At 43.8% G+C, this 18326-nt stretch overlaps 1 long non-coding RNA gene across 1 annotated transcript; it reads left to right on the top strand.

Annotated features, from left to right (window-relative positions):
* Positions 1–11589: 11589 nt before the first annotated feature.
* Positions 11590–13300, top strand: LOC117050508. Its single transcript, XR_004427087.1, has 2 exons — positions 11590–11745; positions 12918–13300. It is a non-coding gene; the product is annotated as an uncharacterized LOC117050508 (long non-coding RNA).
* The last annotated feature ends 5026 nt before the right edge of the window (positions 13301–18326 follow it).

The raw sequence follows: 18326 nt of genomic DNA, 5'->3' as shown, positions 1-18326 counted from the left end.
GTGAAGGATAGGCGTGCCTGGCGGGCTCTGGTCCATGGGGTCACGAAGAGTCGGACACGACTGAACAACAACAACTATTTCTGGGTTAGCGGAGTCTGTAACCCGAAGTGTTTGTAACTCGAGGTACCACTGCACTTTCAACTTGAAAATGAAACACTGTGAGAAATAGAAATTGTCAGTTTGAAGACTTTCAGAGATTATGTTAAATTAAAACCAAAAATACACTGAGAGGTTAGTTGTTATTAGAAAATCTAGAGGAAGGCAAACCATGAGATTACACAATGTCTGCTCATTATTTCCTCTTCTTCCCCATTTTTTCCCTATCAAACAAACAAAAAATTTTTTGCAGGAGGCAAGCAAAGCTTTGAATAAACACATCATTTTTTAAGGGAAGTTTCTCTTGTTGGAAAAACACCCTGGGGGTGCCTGCAAGCCCCTGAAACTCTGAGCGTTCTCCGGTATGCGCAGCACTTGAAAAGGCATTTCCCTTCTTCTCCAGGGCGCTTCCTGGAGCATTAGTGTGCATTAGTGGTATATGCACACTAATCTTCTGGCAAAACACAGCAAGAAGAGCAAGACATCGTAGATCTAATCTACTACAGTGGTACGTCTGGTTGCAGACACGATCAATTCCGGGGTGCCATTTGCACCCCAAAAAGTCTGCAACCAGAGCGGCGCTTTTGCGCATGCACAAAGTGCTGATAGAGCGCTTCTGCGCATGCGTGAAGCACACAGAAGCATTCTGCCCATGCACAAACCACGCAGAACGCTTCTGCATGTGCGCGCGCAGCAAAACCCAGAAGTAAACACTTCCGGGTTTGCCGCGTTCTTAACATGAAAAAACACAACCTGAAGTGGCTGTAACCCGAGGTATGACTGTATTTATTTACACACTATGTACAGACAAAAGCATAATGGCATCCATTCTCTCCAGCTCTGAGAGAACAAACAGACAATAAAAGTGAAAGTACAGTTGTAATAGTACCTGCAGCAGAAGAGATAAGACTCTCTCCCTTCCCAGAGTTGTCCCAGACAGGCATGTGATTTACAACAATCTCATCTGCAGCATCGGAGGAGTGAAATTGCTAACATCTCCCACCCTTTTTGAAGTGTAGGTACCCACCCACGAGGCAAGACATAGTGATAACAGCAAGAACCTTTACTGAACTACTGAACTGGGAAACAGGAGCAAAGCAACTGCTTATATACATTTCTGAAAGCCTGGGCCACTCCCACTCCCAATGTGATTGGCTAAACTTCCAAGCTGCAAATCATGACTCAGCATTCAAGAGCCAATGGCAGAGGCCCAGATCCCGAAATGTTCTGTGATTGGACATCATGTATCAAATCAGAACACAGGAGCTCAGAATCCTTAGTCCAGACTCAAGCTCAGGCAAACGCAAACCACTGAATACATAACACTTTCCTTGGGCCCACATAAAATATTGATGTAGCCAAGTTGTTGTGGATTCTTTCTGCATTTATGACTTAGCCAAAAGTACTGCCAGCTGCTTTTCATGAATATTGTGTCAGGTTGAAAAAGTGCTCACTCTTGTGGCCATTTCTCAGCCAGTCTTTCAGAAGTGTTCACTAGAAGAAGCACTGACTTGACTGATCAACTCCATTGACATCATCTCGTAGCCAAAGCTGACTAGCCATGAATCATTGCGATCTCAATATACTGTATTTACTACATAATCCCCAATTGGTTGGCATCACCCATGCTGCTAATTCAAGAAGAAAACAGGTTTAGATACAAAATTGTCCCAAAGCAGCAGGAAATAGGAGAAAAAATAGTAGTTAATGGGTTGGGAGGAGGAATGAACATGCTCACAACTGAAGAAAAAACTCTGTCCCAGCAAAAGCACTATTTTGCACCCCAAAAATTAAATGAGTCAAGATGCGGTGTGGCAGAGCCCTTTCAGGATCTGCTTCTTACATGCACTGGGTGTCTGGTTGGGGAGTCTCGGATTGGTAAAGAAAGTGGCCAAAGTTGTTAAGACCTGGGTTTGGAATTGCCATCAAAAGTCACCTAAAATCTTCAGGTAATCTTGGAAATTCCTGCTTTGGAGAAGCCTCTGAGGAAGATTTAAGAGCAATAGAGTGAGACCAGCAGCAATAGAGTGAGGCCCCCACCCAGGAATGCAAGAAAAGCTTTGAAAGGACATGGTACTCTTTGAATGTCCTTAGAAAAATATCGTTGAATCTGAGTAGGCAGTGTGCAAGCGCAGAATGCTCATTTTTATTATGGAGGCTTTAGAAAGTTCTCCCCAACTTCATCTGTATGGAGACAAAATTATTCTGTCCAAACAAAAGTGGATACAGAACCAGATAATTTCTCCCCTTCAGATGTCTAACAAGACACCCTGTCCTCTTTTAAAGAACAAAATGATTGAGGATTAAAAGCCAAAGGGAGCTTAAAAACTTTATGAAACAAATGTCTTGTTTGGGACAAACTAGTTTGAAAAGTTGCAAAAGTTTTCTTCAAGTCTAAGCTTTGAAACCAATAAAATAAAATAGATTTTCTTACAGAGCCTCAAAAACAGCCCTCAAGATTCACACTGGTAAATATTAAAATTGAATATGCACAGAATATTCTTTGGCTATAAAACATTTTAAAAAATACCACATATTTGACAGTGCTGGGTATCTAACATGCATTGTGCCATTAAGTACTTCACAATTTGATTGCATCAATAATCTGCAATTGCATTCACATCAGAGCCCGGCTGATGTGTAGGTGGGAGAGGATTTCAGACAACCACTTCACATCATTAGCCCATTGACTGCCGGAAGCAAGGTGAAATCAATAGAATGGATTAAACTAAGGCTGGATCTAGACACATCAAAGAAGTGCTTCGGTTAAATGTGTTGCAAATTTAAACATGGAAAACAAGTAGAGAAAATGGGACTCCACAGCGCCATCTGGTGGCACAATGTTATATCACATATACAATGCATTTGTTGTTGTTCAGTCGTTCAGTCGTGTCCGACTCTTCGTGACCCCATGGACCAGAGCACGCCAGGCACCCCTATCCTCCACTGCCTCTCGCAGTTTGGCCAGACTCATGTTAGTAGCTTCGAGAACACTGTCCAACCATCTCAACCTATCGTCCCCTTCTCCTTGTGCCCTCCATCTTTCCCAACATCAGGGTATTTTCCAGGGAGTCTTCTCTTCTCATGAGGTGGCCAAAGTACTGGAGCCTCAACTTCAGGATCCGTCCTTCCAGTGAGCACTCAGGGCTGATTTCTTTAAGAATGGATAGGTTTGATCTTCTTGCAGTCCATGGGACTCTCAAGAGTCTCCTCCAGCACCATTATACAATGCATATAAATCACTTTTTCTTTGCCAATCTAGCTGAGTCCTGGGGCTTTACAGTTCTACTAGATGCTGTCAGGTTTCAGTGCAGTTGTTCAAAATGCTTTTGTTCTCCACATTGATTTATTTATAAAGAAGTTCTAGTCAAAGAAAGCCTTTTGCACAGTCTATCAAGAAGGTGCCAGCATTCCCTTGCTTCCCCTACTTTGACGGAAGGAGTGCAATCCAGGATAACTTCAATGCACAACACCATTTAAAGAGTTTTGCAGTGAAATTAGAGCCATAACAAGTTGGCAACAGAAAAAGTGGTTTTGATGGGGATATAGAAGGAACCAACATATTTGCAAGACTGATGATGCTCCCTGGGGTGTATGGGGAGTTAGGGGAGGGTAGTTCCTCTGGTGGAGGGCACGTTGTGCTTCTTCTGGGATACATGGTCCACCTTTGGTCCCCACCCTGCACTCTGATCTCATCTGTGGCTCCTAGAAGCTGTAAGCAGGTGACAGCGGCCACAATCCTGGGAGCGACTTTGACCAGCCGGCTAAACCAGGTGAGGGTAGCCAAGGGGTCTCAAATCCACAGTGAACTAAGGACTTCTCCTGCATGCAAAGAGAGGCTCCGGAGGATTGAGTGGATGAAGGCAATTGTGGGTCCAATGGTCAAGAAGACAGTTTCTACATGTGCTGTAGAGGGAAGTGAGGGGCTGATGGGGCTCATCCACCTGGGAAGGGAGCCCACCGAGGAGAAGAAAACTCCAATCCTAAGGGACATATTCAGGAGAAGAAACGACTAAGGAGCAAACCCAACACAAATCCTGAGCGGAGTCTCTAAGATGGTTGGATGGTGCCTTGTACACCTCCTTCTGACAACTCCTGCAGCCAAGCTGGGGCCAGACGCCTTGCCCTGCTTTCCTTTGGACCACATCAGTGAGGCTAAGAGGGGGGTCTTGCCGTCTGGGCAGCCCAGGACCTCCAGACACACTGCTCAGGCTTGTGCCATGGGGAGGTCACTTCACCCCAGAGGCGCACTCCATTGTCTCTCGAGACAGATGGGTGACAACAACAAAGATGACGCTTCCTGCAATCTATGTCCCGAACCCCAAGACTATATGTGCTAGGAAATACTGTATAATACCAAATAAAAAATAAAAAAAATCCTTCCAGTAGCACCTTAGAGACCAACTAAGTTTGTTCTTGGTATGAGCTTTCGTGTACATGCATACCAAGAACAAACTTAGTTGGTCTCTAAGGTGCTACTGGAAGGAATTTTTTATTTTTTATTTTCTTTTAGCTTTGTTCTGATACCTTTGGAATCAGGAGCTCCTCCGCTTTTGTACTTGACTGAAGGATTGGGGAAACCAGCTGAAGCAGCCACCCGGTGCACACCCCTCTTCGCAGTTCACCTAGATGGGTGGGAAACTCCAGAACATTAAAGATGAAACTCATCTTTCCAGACTGAAATAAACTGGAGCTGCAACAAAACAATTAAAAGGAAATCAAACACTTGGGACAGTTACTTAGTTGGTCTCTAAGGTGCTACTGGAAGGAATTTGTTTATTTTTTATTTTGTTTTGACTATGGCAGACCAACACGGCTGCCTACCTGTAACTGTATAATACCAGTCACAGTGGAATCAAACACGTAGCTATGGCTAGGTGGTGGCACTTGGTCAATGTGCAAATGCTACATTGTCTTCAGGGATGGGGAGGGGTATTCAATGCAGTTCACATTTAAAACAGACTTACCAAATTCAATTTTTCCAAAACAGATTTTCTGAAACAGTCTGGAAGCCAAAACACACCCTTCAAAAGTTGCTGTTCTCCTATGTTTACAGTGTGATTCTCAAGCCAAGCAATGTGTACAAAAATGCATGTGCTATGGGAAAGTAGACATATAAATGCATATGTTAGTGAAAATAACACACAAATTCCACTTACATTAAGTGAAGTTGGTTTGCAAAACTGTATGTATTAGGTAGAATTCCATATAAAATGTCCATAGTAGTACAAAATTTGCACTAAAATGCTAGTGAATTTCCATAAGGACTTAAAAAACCCCAACAGAGTTTGCAAACTGATGTAGAAATGCGTAGAACTGAACTTAAGATGGGAAAAAGGAGAAACCAAGAGAAACCAAAATCGAGATATTCCGCTATTCCCAGTATTCTTTCACTAAAGTAATTTGTGCTGGTGCTAAAAGCTCTGGTAGTGATTGGCTGAGTTGCTCAGGCCTTTGTGAGGCACAGGTTAAAAAAGAGGAAGACTCTAGGAGAGGAAGGGGAAGAGGGTGGCCCTAGGAAAGGAGGCACAAACATACAGTAGGTCAGGTTTTTTTATAGTTTTTTTATTAAATATTTTCTTGATTTACAAAGGTATGTGTAATGTCTCTCTCGGATTTTTTCCATGTAACATTTTTACAAATCAGTTTCGTTTGTTGAGACATTAGGAAAAAAAGGGGGAAAGAGGTGGGTGGGGTGGGGTGACAATGTTTCTATTTTACTTAATATATGTCAGCGTTTGCTGTCAGCATTGTTTGTGCAGGTTCTCTTTTGTTCGCTTGTGCTCCTTTGGCAGTGAGAGAGGTCGGGGTTGGCGTAGGGTATGATTGTTCATTTGTGGTTGGCTGTGGTGGTCTTTGGTTTCCTGTGTGAGTGGGGTGTTTGTGTGTTTTGGATCAGGTTAGCCATATTGATTTGTATGCTGTCGGTAGATTTTTGTTATTGTCTTGTTGGGCTGTGTGTGTGATGAAGGGGAACCATACCGGGGTGAAGGAGTCTTCTTCTGTTTGTCCCCGTGTCAGTTTCAGCTTACTGGTTAGTTTTTCTAGTAGGGCTGTTTGCGTATCGAGGACCTCAATCCACCCCCCATTGACTTGACACAGGAGACAGATTTTGGTTTGGGTTTTTGGCAAATAATTTAGGGCCACAACTTTATTTAAATACAAATTCGGTGAGTGGTTGCGTAGGCATTGGTTCAGACTACTGTCACACCGGGACAGAGGCTGGCCTAGAACCAGCGATTGGGAGAATGCGACTGAGGAGAGTTAAGGACCGGGGGAAAGCAACGTGTCCCTCTTCCTCAATGGTCCCGGGGACTCGGCTTATGGCCCTAACCCCTACCGGGGGCTTCGGACAAAGCATAAGAGTCGCCGGATTCCTTTAACGGAATTCCCAGCATCAACCTGATTCTGGATGGGCAGCACCCAATCCAGCAATCCACACAGGAACCAATGCCTAACCGCCAACCTTACAAGTTGTGACAAGTTGCTACTGCAGTAGGCAAAACCAAAAGGCACAGCCAATCGGCCAGATGGACAATTCCTACTGGGCCCCTGCTACAAAGCAGACGACCCCATGACAGGCAGAGCAAAGTCAAAGCAGAGGCCTAAGAAAAAAGGGGGGGCGGGACGGGTGATCAGCAGCCGAAGCCAAGAGAAAGGAACACCCTACGTGCGGAGGCTTAAATAGGACGCTAAGCTGTCCATCACAAGTTGCAACATTAACTTTTGCCCAGCAACTCCTAACTGACCATTAGCTACAAAGGCCGGCTACCGGCCCCACCCCCACAGGAAGGGAATGTGTCTTGCCAGGTCCCGATCGCAACACGTGCTCTTACCCATGGTAGAACCCGATTTCCCATACTGCTTGGTACCATTGGTCCATGCTTACTCCTGACAGGTCTTTCCAGTGTCTGGTTATGATGTTTCTGGCTGCTGAGAGCAGGCCCAAACGGGGGGGGGGGTCATATGGGCCACTTGGCTCGGGCCTCCGATTCCAAAGGGGGCCTCGGTCAGCATATTACAATCGCTAACTATTATTTAAATGTAAATACTTAAAATAATCCTTTTCCCTATGTATTTTTAAAAAGCACTATTATTTATATACTTACTTATTTATAAGACTTCGGAGATCCCCAGGGTAAAAAAGGGGGGGGCACATTATCTACCTGGCCCGGGCCTCTGCCCGGCTCTGCAAGGACCGGATCCATAGGAGACATAGATAGATAGATAGATAGATAACTTTAACAGTTTCTTAGCATTTTCTTAAAGCGATAGGCTATCCATTTTAGGGCCCTGGGGCCCCTCCCACAAGGAATACCTCCAAAAAAGCGCACTGTGGAGGAGGAGAGTTTCCTGGCTCCCTCTCAAAGAAGAATTCAAACTCAGGCTGCAGTGTCTACCAAAATCTTTAATGCTCAGATCAGTGCGATACATGGGCAAAATGCCATTAAAAGGCACAGCAGGTGCTACACCTAGCCAAGCAAACAAAGACATGGAGCCAGGAATGACACACACCCCAGCTTAGGAGCGAACTCCTCTTAAGCCCCCCCCCACCCAAAAAAAAAATTGAGGGGGCCGGGAAACTCGCCACCCAACGTTGATGGGCATTGCCATTTAATGGTTGTGCCATGTCATTTGACTATGTAGGGCAGGACTTACTGTCCCCCCCGCCCCCCATATTTTATTCAAGATGGCACCGCAGCAACCCTGTTATTAGGGAGTGGTGCCGGTACTAATTTCTCACCCATGCGCAATGATCCTATGTTGAAAACAAACACACTTGTATCCACTGTATCAATGCGCCGAGGGACTTTTTTATGTGTCATTATGACCAACAGGTGGTGGAAGGAGCGAGCCAGAGTCTAGTGAGTGAGACTGTCCCTGGCTGTAATACTGGTTTTAGCCTCTCACTGGTCAGAGCTGAAGTTGGTATTTACAACTGTAAAAAGAGATACAACAAATGTTCACTTGTGATCTCCATAGATAGAGAGATAGAGAGAGAGATAAAGAGATGGATAGCTTAATTCAGTAACTCCCTAAAAAGTGTTAGGAGAGGCAATACATTTTAAATTAAAAGGAAACGGAAAGAAAATAGAAGTCCAACAAAGAATTAATCATAATAAAACAGGGACTGTAGATTGTGGACATATGATGGATTTTGAGAAAGCCCCCAAAAGAAAGCTTAGCCAAATTTAAACTGAAAACTCATAAAAATACCAAGATGAAGATTTTAAAGAGAATCAAGAAAAGCAGATACACCTGATGACTAGAAAAGCCAAGGGAAAACTAAGACAAATGAAAGAACGTGAGGGGCGAAATCAAGTTTATTTACCTTTCGACCGACAAGTTTTTGGATGTACGAAGGTGCAGAGGAAAGGGTAGGTGGATATGAAGTCTGCTTCAAGCAGAGTGAAGAATAATTGCAGAAAATAGAAGGCTTTTCTTTTAAAAGGTAACTAGAGAAGCCATTTCATAAAAAGAAGGCTGCCGTTTCTGTTGCTAAAGTTATTATTATCATTATTACGGTTATTATTTATTTAATTTCTATAGCACCTTATACCCGAAGGTCTAAGGGCGGTTCACATAAAATATCAAATAGACAAAATAAAAGCAAAAAGAACAACCCAATAACGGGTCACCAGAGCATAGACAACAGTAGTCAGTCTATCCCTGTCCAGAGAGGGGCGTATCCAGACAGGGGCACCAGCCGAAGCTGATGGAAGGCACTCCGAGTCGCTGAGCGACTTCCCTTGTCTCTCGACAGAGGTCACCGTACAGGGCGACCAAGGCAGTTTCTGTGCCAAAAGCAGGCCTAAACCCTGATTGAAATGGATCCAGAAAAGAGCACCTGGATCTGGACTGCGACCACTCGCTCCAGAACCTCGCTCCAGAAGTTGGAAAAACCAAGACTGGTAAGATTTTAACACAGGTAAGAATTAGAAGCGAGAAGGGTAGGGGGATCCGGGGGGAAAGAAAGCTGTGCATGTGATAAAGAGCAAAGCAGAGGGGCAGAAGACAACATAGTTCCATTTAATTCCATGTTAGCTCAGGTTGCCTTGTTGACAAAAATGCTTTGCAGAAATTTTGTGATAGCTTCTTGGGGACTAGAGATAAGCTCCTTCACTAGAAGAGGGTCACCCAAATATTGTTGAGTTTTTGTTCCTTCAGATGTGTATAAATCCAGAAGGTTCCAAACATGCCAGCATTTTGGATCCTCGCCAGTAATTCTGTTCCTAAGGTTATTTAGGTATTTAGAATACCCATTTTAAAAGCTGATGCATCAAACTGCTTCCTTTGTCTGCAACAGCTGCCTTGCTGATTTCAGTGTGAAAAAGCAAATAAGGCATTTTGAGGGTGAGTCTACTGATGGCAATGGTTAGAGGCGGCCTTGGAGTAGAGGTTTTCACCATTTTGCCGGCCATTTTAAAGGGAAAACAGTCCAGGAAACGTTTAAGCACAAACATATTCAGAATTAGGAAGGATGAGCCTTGACCATTTTTTCCTGTACATAAAGGGCGGAAAATTTTGTCTGCTAATGGTAAGGCTGAAATGACTGACAAAATATCTGAAATCTTATGAATCCCGACTCTCTGGCCATTTTGACTCATACATACTCATACAGGGGGTGGCTGATTGTTCCACTAATGACCGAGACTTTATTAGAAATTTCATTTGACACAAATTGGCTTTTTGGTGAAAACTTTCATGATAGGGTTGAGAGTTGCTGGGTTTCCAACAAATACTAAAATTTGGATCCTCGCCAGTAATTCTGTTCCTAAGGCAATATATTTAAAAACCTGGTGTAGCAAACTGCTTCCTCTCATTGGGTTGCCTTCAACTGCAATCGTAGCTTTTATTAAAAAAAACTTTTGAATTATCAGAGGTGGCGATAGGCACTAATAACTAACATGTAATCTCTAAATGCTCTATCGTAATTATAGCAGCAATACAGTTGTGTGTCTTCTGGCTGAAGGTCCACCAGGTGAGTATCTTGTGCTTGGCTGAGGAGAAAATCTCTGTTGTGTTCTGCCTGCAACTCTTTGTACAAAGATTCTTTCAGGTCGCAGTGAGGGGGACCATTCAAGCACCCGGAGCCTGTTGGAGAAAAGGTAGGCTCTAAATGGAAAAATACATAAAATATGCAAACTAAATATTCCAAAGAGCTGGTATTGAGCCATGTTGGTTCTTCAATCACTTTTTCAGAAGAGCTGCGAACTCGAAAGCCTAATGCAGTCGCTCTTCGTGCTTCTACCTGGAGGGACTTCTCTTCGTGCTTCTACCACTGCAGGGGAGGCCCTTTCCCGTGCCGCCACCACACAATAAGGTACATCTTTTGGTGGGACAGCCATCCTTGTTTTGTTGCAGCTCTTTTTTTTACAGACCTCACAGAGCTACCTGTGCCGGAAGCAGATCTGCTGCATTGCCAAGTGAGAGGCAGTGTCAGAGCTCTTGATACATCAAGTGAACATCTGCAGTGTAGGATTGAGAGACACCTGCGTCTTGACTGCGCTGCTTTAGGTAACCGGCTGTTTTTGCTCCTGTGTCTGGAGGGGAGGGCTGCTGAAGACCCTAGTCTCTTCCAGGTGCATCTCAGGGACACGAGAAATAGAATTTCCCAAGCCTTCAGGAAACTTAATGGCAAGTGAACTTCACACTCCAATTTCAGTGATCTTTTTCAGTACAATCCTTTTGTGCTGGCCTCTCCATTTCCCCCCGCTTGATCTCTTCACAGTTCTGTCCAAGAGCCCACCACCCTCAGGTGAAGCCAGCTCTTCCTGCAGAAGTCAGGTCAGTAAGGACAGCTTTGTTCAAAAAACATTTCTCTGGAATTGGCGGGAAAGGGTCGGGGACAAAGTAATGAGTCCAGATTGCTTTTCACAGACCAGCAGAAGGAACTTCCGGGCCCATGGATTCACACTTCAGAGGGACAAACAAAAAGGTGAGCATAAAGGCAGAGTTTGAAGAGTGGGAGCAGTCTCTCTGTTGTGCCCTGTAAATTAATGGCAGTCAACATGGCACTCGGTGACTTAAACACATCTAGGTGAATAAAACCTTGATTGTGTTCTGTCTGCAACTTCATAACTCTTAAAGGTTTTCTTTTTTTCCCGAGAGAACATTCTGTATTCAGAGTGTTCTCTCAGGTTTTGCTTTTCACCTTGTTGCATTGGCCAAAAAAAAGCAAAAGACGCTGGTGGTCGGCGCTCCTGGTTTCCAGGACGGGGTTCAAGCCCCTGCGGTGTCCCTGCTTACTTCCAACGCAACCTCTCTCTCTCTCTCTCTCTCTGTCTCTCTCTCCCCCTTAAGAGCTAAATGAAGCAAGGTCAGTGGTGTGTGTCTAAGACAAGGTGGATTACATGGATGCTTCCCATCCTAGCACTCCTTGCCACAGGGAACAAAAAACTTACTTCTTTTATATATATAGGACTGCCTCTTAATTTTGCATTGTTTGTTTAGGCAGTAACCTAAATATACAAACATTCTTGTACATTTTATGCTCCTTATCGCTACCCCCAACATCTGTGAGCTGAGGATCCCTTTCCCATCATCATCATTGGCCGAGATTGCGCTGGGCTCCCTGGCCCCTGACCCTGAGCCCCGCAAAGAAGGGATCAGCAAGGAACTGGGCGTGACGGAGGACATCTTGCATGTGTGAGTATTGTCCTGGCACCCCCTTCTACAAGAGGCAAGGTGTGGTGGCATTCGGGGCAGATGGTGGGCTCTGAGTCCTGGGTGCAGCCTGCTGGAAGGTCTCCTGCACAAGAGACAAGGTGGCACCGTAATGGATGGCATGTTGGACTTGAACCAGGGTTTAAACAACAACAACAATTTTATTATTTGTTCCCCGCCCATCTGACCAGGTTGCCTCAGCCACGCTGGGCAGCTTCCAATAGGTATAAAAATATAAAACATTTAAAACTTCCCTATACAGGGCTGCTTTTAGATGTCTTCTAAAAGTTGTATAGTTATTTATCTCCTTGACATCTGATGGGAGGACGTTCCACAGGGCGGGTGCCACCACCGAGGAGGCCCTCTGCCTGGTTCTCTGTAACCTCATTTCTCACAGGAAGGGACGACCAGAAGGCCCTTGGAGCTGAACCCTTTGGAATGAGTCTGCTTCTTGGCCTGACCTACCCTGCAGGGTTGTTTGGAGCATAACTTGGAGGAAGAGTGAGGTGCAAGTAAAATAAAGTGGTGTGCTGAGCAAGACCTGCATTTGGATCAGTGTGTTTCTGCAAACTTCATGTGAGGCTCATATAGGACAACTTCCTGGGGACGTAGGAATCTGCCTATCATCCATTTAGCACAGAACCACCTGCAGTTTTTCAGGGGGACAGACAGGCATAGTTCCCAGACCTACCAGGGACTGACCATCTGCATGCAAAGTGGCTGCTCTCCCACTGAGCTGGGGCCCTTCCCCAAGGGGGGGGGGGTTGTGCCCACTGCTAGTGAATGAAAGTTGGTGGGATGCAGATCCCCTCGTATTTTCTGTAAAGTGGTATACATGCTGCTGATCCTATATACAGGAGGAGGAGGATAATAAGAATAATTCTTCCCATCTTCTCTGTTGAGTCCTTTACATTCAGGTGGTGCTCTGATAAGAATAAATTAATTAAGGGAAACAGTATATTTTCTGTCATAAAATGTATTGGACCAGGTGCCCTGTGTCTGGCAAGAGTCAAAGGGAAGCTCAAGGACTGGAACAGAAGGAGGATATTGGCAGAAGGAGGGGCATGTTCATAGGACTCTTAAGTGTAGTGCAAGTGTTGATGTTTTATGTTTCAGTCTACACAAAATATACACATATATATTATTTTTTGCAGTCGATGGAGAGCAGATGAAGCCCGGATTCTGCATGTGTCCATCAGCTCCTTCCTGGATCATCTCTCCTTGGTGGTGGAAACTATGGACCTGTTTGGGTCTCCTGTGGCTTGATAGATGGTTGCAACAGGAAGCTTCCCGACAGTCTTGGCTGGACTCTGGACTTGCCCCTGGGCTACTGATGTCAGAGGAGGCCCTGAACATGCCATCCTTAGAGCCAAGATGTTGCTTTGTGTTCTGGAGCCAGCAGGGAACTCTTTGCTCTCGGATACTCTTGGACTTTGGTAGATTTTGGGTGCTGAGAAGCAGACAAGCCTGGGACTGCTTTGATATAAGACAAAGTACATGGAATCTGGTGCTCTAATAAATTATCCATTGTACTTTACTTTATTGTCTGCATGTGTTAACTGATTAAATATATTTGAGCCGGCTCACCATATTGAGTACTCAGTTACACAAACACAAGCAAAATCTTAATCATAGTGTTTCTCCAGGTGTTGCTGGACTCCAGTTCTCTTCAGCCCCATCCCGCATGGCCAAGGGTCAGGGATAATGGGAGGTTTTAGCCCTCTCACTGATCAGAGCCAGGCCCAAACAGAGGGTGGGTCATATGGGCCACTTGGCTCGGGCCTCCGATTCCAAAAGGGGCCTCGGTCAGCATATTCACAATCGCTCACCATTATTTAAATGTAAATACTTAAAATAATCCTTTTCCCTATGTATTTTTAAAATGCACTATTATTTATATACTTATTTATAAGACTTCGGAGATCCCCAGGGTAAAAAAAGGGGGGGCACATTATCTACTTGGCCCAGGCCTCTGCCCGGCTCTGCAAGGGCGTGGCTGAGAGTAGATAGGTTATGAGTACTTTGTAGTTAAGTGGGCATTGTTGTCTTGGAAGATGTTTAGTAAGGCCAATTCTGGGGTGATTTCTAGCACTTGCTTGGTTATCTTGCATATTTCTTGTATGGTTGTTGTCCAATACAGTAGGTCAGTTGACACTGAGGGCAGAAATGGTGGAACAGGGATAAGAGAATTGTCTCTCTCCCAGATTCCATTCATTTTGCATTCCTCTCCTCCTTAATTCTATAATTAATTTCTAAAATCAATTCCAGAATTGTGCGGTTTGCTACAGCTTTCTGTTCCTTCAGTTCATTTGCATGTTCCCTCTCCAAGCTGTTGATGCACACATAAGTACTGTTAAAGCGATCTAGACGTTTTATTTTTGTGTGGCGTTTCATTGATGAGCACACATGTGATTCTGTATCAAGATGGTAACACACCAGAGAAAAAAGGCCATATGTATGATCACACATAAATATTGCTTTTTGCAGTATTTCATTGACATGTATGACTTGAGTATGCAATGGTATTAGGGCAGGGCAGGGGTGGAGCGGTACTGAAGGGACTAAAATCTATCATAACATGCACAGGCACGATATAAGATTTTGAAAGAAAAACTAACAGAGCAACAGAAATGCAATGGCTTGAAAACAGAGGGAGAGATTGGAAGCATCGCTGTGTTGGAAGAGTGCTGGGCCCACCTGAACATGGTGAGAGGAGTGAAGTCCAGAGGAAGAAATCCAAGGGGGAACCTGGGAGAGAAAATGGGCAGCAAAGAGACTGGCACCTGGCAAGTTGCTGCAGAACTGAGGAGTTCTAGTTCACATACTGAACTACGCATCTCATTTTCCAACCGCACAAGCCTATATATTTCTACTCAAAAGTAAGTCCCATGGAGTTAAATGGGGCTTACTCCCAGCAATGTCAGTAGAGGATGGCAGGCTACGTTTTCTATATTTCTAGCAGGTGTCATCTGAACAGACCACAGGATTCAGACCTGGGTAGCAATTTGAATGGATAAAAGAAAGAGTAATGATAAACTCTGTCCCATTGTAATCAATGAGATGTTGCAGTATTTGTGCTCAAATTTCTACCCTTTATGGGCATGAAAATATTATTGAAATGTACTGTGGGTCATGTCCAGCGAAATATCAAAAGCCAGAGTAATTGCCCACTAAGACCAGTGGTCAAAGAAGATGGATATACACTTCCTTGCTCCTTCCTGTGGCCAGAGGAAGAGGAGTGTGCTATGCAAAATATTGCAGAATATGAACAGGGTTTGCAAGAAGGTAGCTCAAACTTTTATAGAGGGTGAAAGAAAGAAAGAAAGAAAGAAAGAAAGAAAGAAAGAAAGAAAGAAAGAAAGAAAACAAACAAAACAAAAGTCTTTTGCCAAGGCTCAACAAGCTTACTCACCGTTCTCTATATAAGAGCAAAATATAGATATATATTTAGCTGATTGTTTTCCCAAGAGTAGTTCATGACTGGGTAGAGACTGCAGCCTTAAAAGCACCATTCCTTTCTGTTCTGGTTTTTGCAAAATGAACAGACTTCAGTGTTACACACGCAGCACTGCAAGCCGCCCGCACTGCATGCCATTGTTTTGCAGCCCTTTGCATTGCCTCCTGTTCCCATGTTCCAAAGAGTTCAAGGCTTGTTTGGGTTCATTACCAGCCTCTTAATTCAGAGTGCCAGTGACTCTACAGCTCGATAGCCATTTGATAATTACATGTAGTTGCTGTGTGATTATCAAGTGATGCTCAATTGCTTTTGCTAATGGATTTGTTTTTCATGTTGGCCTTTGTCTGCTTCAAAGTGGCAATGGCACTTAGTCCTGGAGCATTTTGATGGGGATGAGAAGAAAAGAATGCGGCGTACAGAGTATAGAATATACTAGAATTATGTTCCCCAAACAGAAATATATGTCCAATCTAGGACTTTTGCTTCTATTTGTGCTTTTTAATCTAATGTCATTATTAACAAGAAAACTCTGAATCAACTGACTCAACTAATCCTAGATAATTAAAACTTTAGTTAATGGATCTACTGATTAAGTTACTTAAAATCAGCTGAGAGGGTTTTAATGGTGAAGCTGTATGTTAAGGGCACTCACATTTATTTTAGACCAGGGCTGGCGAACCTCAGGCCCAGGGGGGAATGTGATATAAAAACTCAATCAATCAATCAATCATGCTGAGGTCCCCACTGAAATCTTGCTTGCCCTGCGTCTGACAATGTCATTCTCCCAACTTCGTTCTAATGCACCAAACCTTAATAACTTTCACAATTACGAAAAGACAATTCACTGGGCAAACTGCATAATTGAGAACAGGCTGAGGAGAACCAAGCTTGACAACAGGATGCCTTATATGAACGCCAGTTCCCATCATTTAGCCAAGCCACTTATTCATCACAAGCCAAGTAGAACCGTGTAAACACAACCAGACAACCCATCATGTGTGGGTTCTTTCTTTGTAAGATTGTGACTTAACTAAAGTTTTTGTTTTGTTTTGTTTTAACTGATGTATAGCATTAAGCTTCTTCTCTACTAATTTTGTTTACAGCGGGCCATTTCAAGACATTTTCCAGAATTGTTGAAAGTCATATAATCCCCAGAGACACAGAATGCTGGGTTTTTGTAGTCCAGAGCCCAGAGAAACTCATCAGGGGACAGATTGCTAACAGGTAGCAAGGTTTCATGGGCACACATGCTGGCTTTGCCACTGGGTGTTGAAAGAAGGTAAGTGCTGAAAGAACTGGTTTCATAGATTATGTCCCCCCCTCCCCCCTTTATTCTGCTCACCATTTTGTTACTTATAAATAAAATGTCCTCCAAAAGCACTGAATGCTGGTAAAAAAGTAAGTTCTGTGATGCTTCTGTGTTAGCATTGAAACTGAACATTGGGAAATAAGTGTTCTGATTAAATTAATTCAGGTCCGAATGTAAATCCAAGCAAATAGAGTATAAAACAGAATTGCCTTATAAAAATGAGATAATCCCTAATTAAGTAAATCAAATATTTAAAAAGTCTGCCTCAGGTTATTGAGATAAATCCAGATTTAGGTACTTAAATAGTAAGTGCTGCTGGGAATAGACAAACAATTTCTGATTTGACAAAGAAGCAATATGTTTCTGTCACAGATTGAATCTGTATAATACTTATGAATACGAGAATTGAACCAAAGAAATTACTTAGGCCTTGATAACAAAAGCAAAGGTTGTATTATAGGAGCACAGGAGTGCTCCTGGAGTTAAGGCAAGTATCAGAAACAAAGTTTCGTTGTAATAGCCTCAAAATTCTATACAGTGGTTTATAAAAATAGCATCTCTGAGGCTAATAACTTAAGGCTTGATGTATATGACTGACCTAATGAGGTCATGTTGTTGTTGTTCAGTCATGTCTGACTCTTCGTGACCCCATGGACCAGAGCACGCCAGGCACCCCTATCCTCCACTGACTCCCGCAGTTTGGCCAATCTCATGCCAGTCGCTTCGAGAACACTGTCCAACCATCTCATCCTCTGTCGTCCCCTTCTCCTTGTGCCCTCCATCTTTCCCAACATCAGGGTCTTTTCCAGGGAGTCTTCTCTTCTCCTGAGGTGGCCAAAGTATTGGAGCCTCAGCTTCAGGATCTGTCCTTCCAGTGAGCACTCAGGGCTGATTTCCTTCAGAATGGATAGGTTTGATCTTCTTGCAGTCCATGGTGTCGCGGGCCCTTCGCCCTGTACAGCCCACCCCCGGACGTTTTACGGTCTATGAGTGCTGCACCAACGACAAACGGTCCCCAGCTGCAGCCCTTCAGACTACTAGCTGGATCCTGCTTACTCCATTCACCACAGACGAGGATATTGTGAACTAAAAAGTTGTTTATTGAGTACAAAGCTTGTGGTTGCTGATAAATGAAAGGTTGTTCAAGAAGCTCGTAACAGTTGTCCTATACCGGCCTAATACCTCTAAATGTTACCGGCCTAATACCTCTAATAGTTAACTAAATATCAATAACAACACGTTTCACAATCTCTTTATCCTCTCTGCTAACTTCCACCTAAGACTCTAAACTCCCAGCTCTATCTCCGGACTCACACTTCAACTTCCACCAACCTCAACTAACTTCAACTCCTCCTGCCCACACTTCAACTGACTTACTGACCACTGGGAGGGGTGTTTTATACCCAGGCTGAGCCCGCCCCTAAGGGTTCTAACTGTCAGAAAAGTTAACCCCTACCTGGCATTGGGCTAGTTCTCCACATACCTCCCTCCTTTTTAGGTTTGTATCAGAGGAGTTACTAGCCAAAGTATCCCTCTGATACAAACAACATTTTTAAACATTAACATAAATAAACATTTTCTATGCTTACTAACCTTAACTCCACATATCATACTGGCATAATACTTGGGTTTTTCACATTATATACAATTGTTCATGCAGCGTTAGGCCTTTATTGCAAGAAAAGCCGTAACTGTCCATTAACCTTTGTCTTTTGGTCTTCATTATAAGGCGTCTGCGATGATGTTTAGGATCCTTTCACGCTCCGTATCGTCCTTAACCGTCGCAAGAAGTATCTT

Source organism: Lacerta agilis, chromosome 7 (genome assembly GCF_009819535.1).
Source record: "Lacerta agilis isolate rLacAgi1 chromosome 7, rLacAgi1.pri, whole genome shotgun sequence".
NCBI classification, from domain to species: Eukaryota; Metazoa; Chordata; class Lepidosauria; order Squamata; family Lacertidae; genus Lacerta; species Lacerta agilis.
This window is presented reverse-complemented; position numbering and strand designations above follow the sequence as displayed.